This window comes from Cupressus sempervirens, chromosome 5, assembly GCF_028749045.1.
Source record: "Cupressus sempervirens isolate cs-2001-9-10 chromosome 5, ASM2874904v1, whole genome shotgun sequence".
NCBI lineage: Eukaryota > Viridiplantae > Streptophyta > Pinopsida > Cupressales > Cupressaceae > Cupressus > Cupressus sempervirens.
This window is the reverse complement of record NC_143122.1, coordinates 444,841,266-444,851,317: the sequence shown is the minus strand read 5'-3', so window position 1 is coordinate 444,851,317 and position 10,052 is coordinate 444,841,266.

Here is a 10,052-nt window from a genome sequence, read left to right as displayed (position 1 = left end):
AGACTCACCTTCCTTACCTAGACCCATTGTACCGTTACACCATAGGACGATGGATTTTGCATCTATCAATATTGCTCCATCTTTGTACTTTAGTTCTTCATGAGCCAAGGATCTTTTAATGCATTTTCTTGCACCATTGTGCTCTCCCTTACCATGACTAGCCTTTGTGAAATTCCACATGTATTGAATTCTACACAACCTATGCATCCTGCTCAACCAATAGAACATCCGTGCATTCTTGAATTGAGATGCACAATTGTCTGACCAAATAATGTGTTGACGATATGATATGCCCCTGTTAGCAAAATCTCCATAAAATAGTTGAAAACAACCATGTACAAACTCCATAGAATGTGATCGATCATCGCTGATGTAAAAATGGTACTCCCTCAAAATCTTCCTGTCATCCTCTGTACTTGTAGGTGAATGCATGAATGTTATGTGAACAAATATGGAAACCTGTTGAGATGTATAATACTTTGCTTGCACCTCATTTTGTGGTTGTAGTGTGTAGTTCTCTGCAAAATCTACAAGCGAAACAATGGTATCCAATGGAAACATATCCTTGCACAACTTGAATTGCAAATCCAACCATCGAGCTCTATGGGTATGCCTTGCATACTCGTACATAATCTTTTCAGCAAAAATCTTCATGAACTCATACACTAGAATCTTTTCAATAACTAGATCACATATTTTACCATGTTTCCCATCTTTTAGAGCATATGTCACTATCTTGAATTTTTTGTAATCTACTATTTCATTTCCAATTGCATGTGTACTATCCATATGTTGACAAATTGATAAAAGTTGCAAAGAACCACAAAATAAGCATGCACCATCCAAGCATGATGTCTTGTAAAATTTTTGGTTGTCCCCTATTTCACATAAAATTTTGGATATGAATTCCCTTGAAGATCTTGGTGGCTCTTTTATGTCACAATCCTGCAAAACAAACTGAGAATGAAAAACTATGCACATGTGCCTAAAAACATCAAAATGGTTAGAAAATTCAATATGTATCCTACAACAACAAGTTGTACATGTGTGATTTATTTTCACATAAAAAATTTTACCCATCTCAAAAAATCTTTGACTTATTCGAATTTGAGGATACATACCAATAAATTTTGCAAAAAATTGTGTCTGAGTTGAGTCCAAAAAATGTTTCGCATGTGGCTCGCGATTTCGGCTACCAATCCTCCTTCTTACAACATCTCTTTGATCAGGAGAAACACGTGTGTTATTTTTCCAAAAATCTTCGATCAATGATTTCAAGGCTTCACTAATTTCTTTATCCTTTCGCGGTAGTCTACCGCTAAGTGTCCATAACTCATTTTTTGTTGGATCTTCTAATCTCTCACGCCTTAGCATGGCTCTCCTTAAGGTACCTCTACCAATTTTTAATGTTTTGCTTATCTTTCTCATGAGTTGAGCTTTCTTCATTTGGCTACTTACTATTGTCGATGTGAGTACTCATCTTGTGATATTACTATCTTTTGTGCATGATTTAGAACCCACTTTGTCATAAGCACTCATTAGATTCTTTACAATATTTCTTTCATTTGAATCATCCATCGTTCTTAGACCAAGAATCTTCATGATAGGCCTAAATTTCAAATTCCTCATCATTTCAACAAATAATTGGCATTGACCTATAATATTTAATTCTTCAAAAAATAATCTCCACATATGTTTAACTTTTCTTTGACAAGTACGCTTGCTAATCTTGTCAGGCATTGATTTCAAAATGTTAGTATCAATATCAATCAAATATTTTGGTTTTCTAAAATGAATTCTAGAAGGTGTTCTAATCTCTTCAATTCTCTCAACATTTTGAACATCAATATAAGGTTGAGTGTATTGCGTACCTTGAACCGAAGATAATGTGCCTTGGCAATAAGATGTAAAAGATGGAATATCACCTACTTGATGTGTTGATGTTGTGCTTTCAACATGACATGATGGAGTGTGTATATCATCAGATCTATAAATCAGTGTCTCTTCAACATGAGAGGATGATATGAATTCAACATTGAAAGATGGTGTAGTAGATGATATGACTCCAACATTCGAAGATGGTGTAGTGGACGATATGATTCCAACATTGGAGGATGGTGTAGCTTCACAATTCAGTTGTCTTCTTGAGCATAACAATCTCATTCGTTCTCTTTGTCTTTCTAATTTTTCCTCCTTGTTTCTTTATACTGGTGGTTCTTGATCCTCTTCGAAAGTTAATTCTTCATCATTGCTTTGCAATTTTCTTTGTTTATGTAGTAATTTCATTTTATCTCTTTTAATTGTCAAATCTCTCTCCCTATCTGCATTTGTTTGAATCTTTGGTTTCTTCCTTGGCATGATGATGATTTCTACATGTCAAATTATTCAAACATCTGAATTACTTAAAATGTGTAAATTACAAATTATCCAATTACATATAAAAATTATAATTATTTGAACGAATACACAATATATATCAAACGACTTGTCAAATTTCTAACCATTTCAAAATAACATTTCATTCAAACATACAATTTTCAATGAATTCACTATATATTACATAACATATCAAATTATAATCAAATTTGTATCTATATATCGACAAACAATATTTAAAATGGATTGCACTAACCTTTTCTATTAAAGGAATATTCAAAAATTCTTCAAATCACGTATCCAATGATTGAATTTGGTGTTTTCTAGCTTCCAAAAGTGTTGAAATAGTGTTTGCTAGAAGTTGAAACCCATGTTTTCTGTTGAAATAACAGAGAGCATAACAGACCAAAAGTTAAAAATGGATGAAATGGGCCCCAAGGTTGGTTTTTGATTTTTTTTGGTGATTTGAGATAGTGCATATGCACTATAAAGCGCGTATGCACTATAGTGGGTATGCACTATCTCAAAACACATCACTCCCCATCCTCCCTACTCTCTATCCTCCCTACTCTCTCTATCATCCCCTCCCTCTCTCTCTTCCTACTCTCTCCCATCCTTTACTCTCTCTCACTCTCCCTCTCCCACCACCTACTCTCTCTACCTCTCTCACCCCCTCTCCTCTCCCATCCTCAGCTCTTTAGATCTCTCACACACACTCTTATCCCCCCTATCTCTCTCCCTCTCCCTCTCCTACCACCTAATTTCTCTCCCCCATCCCCTACTCTCTCTCTTCTCTCCCATCCCCTACTTTGTCTCTCTTACACACATTCCCATTCCCCCTCTCTCTCCCTCTCCCACTACCTACTTTCTCTCCCCCATTGTCGTACTCTCTCTACCATCCCCTACTCTCTCTCACACTCACACTACTACTACCTACTATGCCTCTCTCTCCCTCTCTACTCTCTCTCTCCCCCATCTTGTACAAGCTCTCTCTACCTCTCCCACTCTCTCTCCCATCGCCTACTTTCTCTTTCCCATCCCTTGCTCTCTCTCTTGTCTCCCATCCCCTACTCTCTCACACTCTCACACTCTCCCCCATCCCCTACTCTCTCTCTCCTCTCCCATCCCCTACTCTCTCACACTCTCACTCTCTCCCATCCCCTACTCTATCTCTCTTACACATACACCCCCATCCCCCCCTCTCTTTCCCTCTCCCACCACCTACTTTCTCTCCCCCATCATCGTACTCTCTCTCTTTGCCACCCCCTACTCTCACACTCTCACACTCTCTCCCATCCCCTGCTCTGTCTCTCTTACACACACACTCCCATCCCCCCTCTCTCTTTTCCTCTCCCACTACCTACTTTGTCTCCCCTATCGTCGTACTCTCTCTCTGCCACCCCCTACTTTCACACTTTCACACTCTCTCCCATCCCCTACTCTCTCACTTTCATAGATACACACACTCTTATCCCCCCACTCTTCTTCTTCTCTCCCATCCCCTACTCTCTACATATGTCACACACACTCCCATCCCCCCTATTTCTCTCCCTCTCCCACTCCCTCTCCTACCACCTACTGTCTATCTCTCTCAAGTTCTCTTTCTTCCTCTCTCTCTCTCTCTCTCTCTCTCTCTCTCTCTCTCACCCTCCCATCCCTTACACTCACTTTCTGTCCCATCCCCTACTACTTTCTCTCAAACTCTCACACTCTCTCCCATCCTTTACTCTATCTCTCTTATAAATAAATACACATTCCCATTCCCCCCCTCTCTCTCTCTTGTAGTCCTTGTCCCACTTCCTACTCTCTCCCATCTCCTACTCTATCTCTCTTAAATGATTCCATTCCACCTCTCTCTCCCTCCCACTCCCTCTCCCACCACCTACTATCTCTCTCTCTCTCCCTCTCTCTCCCATCACTCTACCATTACCTACTCTCTCTATCTCTCTCCCCTCTCTCATTCTTGACTCTCTCTCTTTCACACACACACATCCATCCCCCCTCTCTCCTCTTTCATACCCTACTTTTTCTCTCACTTGCTCTCCCTCTCCCACTGCCTACTCTCTCTCTCTCACTCTCACTCTCACTCTCTCCCTCTCCACTCTCTCTCTATCTCTCTCTCTCTCTCTCTCTCTCTCTCTTTGCTACCCTCTGGTCTCTCTTAAATTTACACACTCTCTCCTATCCCCTACTCTCTCTCTCTCTCTCTCTCTCTCACACACACACACACACACACACACACACACACACACACACACATTTCTATTCCCCCCAATCTCCCCCTCTCCCACTCCCTCTCCCATTGCCTACTCTCTCTTCCATCCCCTACTCTCTCTTGAGCTAATTTTTCTTCCCCCTCTCCCATTCCATACTCTCTCTCTTTCACACACATGCACTCCCATCCTCCTCTCCCACTTTGTCTCCCATTGCCTACTCTCTCTCTCTCCCATCCCCTACTCTTAATCTCTCTCTGGCAACTTGTACTCTCTCTCACACTTCCTCTCTCTCCCATCCCCTACTCTCTCTCTAACTTCCTCTCTTTTCCACCCCTACTCTCTCTCTCTCATCCTATACTCTCTTTTCCACCCCTACTATTTCTCACTTTCTCTCTCCCATCCTATACTCTCTCCGCTCTCCTATCCCCTAATTTCTCTCTATCTCTTTCATGCACACGCATAGCCATTCCCCTATCCCCCCCCCACCTAGTTCTCTTTGCAACTGACATCTTAATAGTGCATGCACCCTATAGTGCGCACACGTTATTTAGAACTAAGGTTTAAATAGCGTGTGCACGCTATAGCGTGCGCGCTATTTAAATCGTAATCAAACCCAAGCCTAAGGCTTGGTTTTGCCTTGGAGATCCAACCCAAAGGTTTGGATTTGATGAATAGGCCTGAGATGTGTTTTCCAGCAAACATACAAAAAGTGATTATTTTTTATTCTGTGCTCCCCTTCAAGATTTCTCGTGGTTGGGTATCAATAAGATCAGGTTAGATAGCATTACAGGTCTCTGTGTTAGCTATCTAACCATATAATTTATTTTTAATTTGAACTATTTCAAGCCTTTCATCTATAATTTCTTTTGAATGTATGCTCATTTTTTGTCAAAAACCACCACGTACTAATTGGGCTATAGATTTTAGTTCGTTCATCAAATTTTGTAACAACTTAGTTTTTTAGAAAATAGATTCCATTCTACACACTTTGAAAAAAGAAAGTTTTGATTTTAGATTAGTTTTCAATTATTTCTAGGGGGAGCACATAGATATTTCACATTTTTGGGATGTGTCTAGTTAAAAAATTCATTAAAAGAAAATACACATTATAAAATTACCCGAAAAATCTGGGATAAACTACATAGTGTTAAGTAACTTTTGACTAGAGCGATTAAAAAATTTAAAAAAAAAAGTTAAAATTTTAGGGGGGCCACACTTTGTACTGTGTTAAGTTTTTTTGGAATAAACAGTACCACTTTTTGTGGCCCCCTTTTTTGAGGACCTAAAACTAAACCATTTTGAAAAAAATTAGTAGTTTACAAACTAGATTCAAAGGACTACGACTTTTTTTTTTGTCATATCTAAAAATTTTGAGCGTAACTATCTTCAAATTCTTGTTGAAGTTCAAAATTTGCAGATTTCAAGAAAAAGGTGTCCACTTATACCCCCCTTTTGGCACCACAACTTTGTGCACTTACCCTATTAGCATATGTCCTAATTTGTCTCCATGAAACCAATCCCTAAAGATTATCTAGCACATCATTAGGAAAATGAAAATTATGTTCAGGCACTTTAGCATCATTTTGACATGTTTGTTCAGTAATTGGCGTTTCCATGTCTACATTCATACAATTGTTATTTTCAATTGGCATTTCATTTTCACTATTATTTGGAATTTGAATCTCATTTTCATTTTTTTTTGGTATTTCTTTTGGGGCATGCATTTTCATTAGAGTTTGTTGTGTATGATCATTTGGCAATCTATTCTTATGAAGAAAATCTAAATCATTTAAATCGTAACCTACTTCTAAAAAATCACCAATTTCATCATGAGAAAAAACTCGAGGGTTTGGAGACACACCTATATTGAATGTTTGATTAGAATGTGCACCTGAATCTCCTTGCATTGGGTTCTCTTCTTTAGCCTCTTCCCTTTGAAACATTCTTTAACTCCCTAATTCTTTATCTTCTCTCTTGTTGACATTATCCTTCATTCTCTTTATTTGTTGCGATCTCCTCATTTGTTAGAACTTTTATTTTCTTCTTTTTGCATTGCTTTGATCCCATGTTTGGAACAATTTTGAATTCGAATCATCACCTTGCAAATTGTAGAAGAAGATAAGAAAACAAAATAACTATGATAGAAATTTGTTGTTGCAGTTTGAAACTTGCATTCAGTCATTGCAATCATTGGAAAATGGTCTGTGGGGCATCTTTTGGGGCCCAATGGGTAGATTAGAATTGGGTACTCAATTATTTAAAAATTGGGTACTCGAATTTTAAACAATCGGGCACCCAATTTTTAAATAATGGGGTACTTGATTGTTTAAAAATTGGGTGCCCGATTTGGTTAATGGCTAAATTCAAATTGGACACCTAATTTTTGAATTGCAAATCTAGTGCCCAATTTTAGTGACATGGGTGGGAATTTGGCATGGGCACGAATTTGCCTGGGCTGTTGCCTTGGGGAAAGGCATGGCATAAGATTGGTCCCACCATGCCTATGCCTTTATGAACCAATTTTTGACTAAGGCATTTAATCGACAATTTTAGGGATTATCGTAATTTTTATATGGTCGCCCCCATTGAGTTTTTTGACCAAAAAAAAACTCATTATAGATCTTATTGTTCTAATTCCAAAAATGTAAATTTTATAGTGTTATGAGTTTTTTATAAGAAAAATAGGTTTTACAAGGATCTTGAAACACGAGAGTTAAAACACATCATAAGGCTATTAATAAGTCGTAAGAGCCCAGCCAGTAAAAGAAGGCCAACCAAAAGGCCAGTTCAATGGACAAACAAAAAATCAAGGCTGGTAATAAGTAGATAAAGCCAAGCCAGAGAATGAAGGCCAACCTAAAGGCCAATACAATAGACTAACAAACCTACTAGACAAAAATAACTGCAACAATTATTCATTCCAAAAGATAGGAAAAGGAAAACCATTGTTAATCCTTTATCTTTCTCTCCAATTCTTGTATCATTTACATTGCTTCATAGGCTTCATTAATCTAATCAGCCACCAATCCTACTTCTTATGACTATCCTGCTCCATGCTACTAAAGGTAATATCAATAGTCACTTCCTCTTCCATCCTAGCTCTTTCTCTGTCCTTCTCCTTACTTTTATCCAGAAGACCCTTTGTTTTCAACATTCCAGTAAGGGATGAGATATTATCATTGATAGAGGTCAGAATGGTAAGCATCTAATTTTCTAGATTATGGTCGTAATTTTCCAAATTATAGATTATCTTCTCAGCCAAACTAAGACAATCCCCCTAGTCATTGTAATTCCCACAATCTGGCATCTTCCTTTTCTATTCCAACTGGTCTATTTTTTCGCCGAACTCCTCCAACTCATGGTAAAGCCATTTGAACGACCTGAAATTGTCAATCATGTTGTTACTAGCATTATTAAGAAAATTCATGCTAGTCTCCCTAGCATTATCCATTATGGAAACCATTGCTAGATCAATGAGATCCTCTAACTGGAGCTGACCTTGTTTTTCTTCTAAAATTTATGGGTTCATTGCTTCTCTTACTATACCCATTTTAGAAGTTCTTACATTAAAGTTTCTCTAGGCCATGCGCCTATCCTTAATGACCACCTCTCCTCCCTCACCATTTTTCTTCTCCATGTCTAGTTCATGAGGATGAATAGGGGAAAGAGGAATAGTAGGAAGCGCCGACCCAAAATCCACAATCCCCTCAACATCCTTCTCTTTTAACCTCCTCTGTTTCTTAGCCACCGGCTCCACTAATTTAGTTTCTACCTCCTCTTCACCTTCATCATTAGTTTTCATATCATCCCCTTCCTCATTATACTCTTCCTCTACCTATCCAAATGATTTCGACCCATGGCCTCTAGGGCTCTTCCTATTCAAGGTTTTTACTGATGAAGGTGACTTCTTTTTAGAATCCTTGGCCTTTTTCACAAGTGTAATGTTCTCTTTACCCTCTGAACTAATACTGTGGACATCCTCTAAATCAGAAAAGAAACTAGAGCTTCCTGTATCTATATAAGCATTTGCACCCTGTAGGGGGGTTTTGCTTATAGTCTGAGCCTTGAAATCCTCATAGATTAGAAGCGATAACCCCTCGTGGAGTGCTGTATTTGTTGAGGGTTTCTTCTTATGCCCATAAATACTCTTACACATTGAAGTATATAAATAAAAAGAGAACAAAATCTTGACACCATAGCGAAAGTGATTGAGTAAAACAAAGTGATGTGTTCTTACTCTATCAAATCTAGTGTCCAAAGAAATATACTCTATAATAGCCCATAAAATATACCTCCATAGCTTCTTGATGGAATCCATTTCATAGTAGGTATCACAATTTACCAGTTCATTTCTCTCCTCCATATTCTTCAAAAATTCCTTCACGACATTTGCCAACATCTTCTTGTCCCTAAAAAACTTCATCCCCTCTGCCAGAATTTTAGTTACCAGAGAAATGATTTCCAAAGTGACCTGAAACAAAATACTGTCCACTTTAACCCTTATGTCCTTCCATGAATCCACCATATTGTTAGTGATCGCTATAAGGAAACTCAGGTGTAGAAACAACTTCCTACACTAATCTCAAAAGGAAAGTATGGTGCAAATCCTTTTAAAATCTTCTACACTTACAGATTCAATATCATGTAAACAACAATATTGCAGCCAACCATGCATACAGAAATTAGATAGAGAAAGAACACATAACACAAAGATTTTTGGGTGGGGATAAACCTTTCGGTAAAACAACCCCACCCCTCTAGAACCTGCACAATGTATTATCTTCAACACAAGATTACAATACACTTGCAATGCAAGTTCAACATCAACAATAGAAGACTCTAGCAGCACCTCAGTACCTGCAAACTTTCATCTATCACACTATTGCATTGCAACATGCAATACCCATTTTATGAACATCTTAAGACCCAACAAAATGCCTATAATGGAGTTGGGCATTTTTCATGGCTCAACCACCAAGAAACATGCACAATGCCACATGTACATCCAATACCAAGAAAAGGGCATCCATCCCTTGAATAGGAAATGACAACTTGTCATAGAATCCGCCAAAAATAGCGGTCACAAGAGAAGTGTAAGGGAATCCGTCATACCAACCTATTTTTGGCATATTCTCTTACACACACCAACCACTCATTCTTGGGTGCCCAAATAGGCCTCATGTCATAAGATGCTCTTACACCTATCATAGCTCATTCCTTAAATAGCTCTTACGCATCATAGGAATCCATCATAACCATTTCAGCCATGATCTCTTTCACACACTTCAAGATGCCAAGACATGTAAGTGATCAACATGCCAACTAGACATGTACACTCACATTTACATATTATTTGCAAAATATACATTTTACAGAACAAATAATAATAAGAATAGGAATTATACAAGGTTGAGACACCTTATTCCTAACATTCTCCCACTTGTCGAACACCTTGTAAGA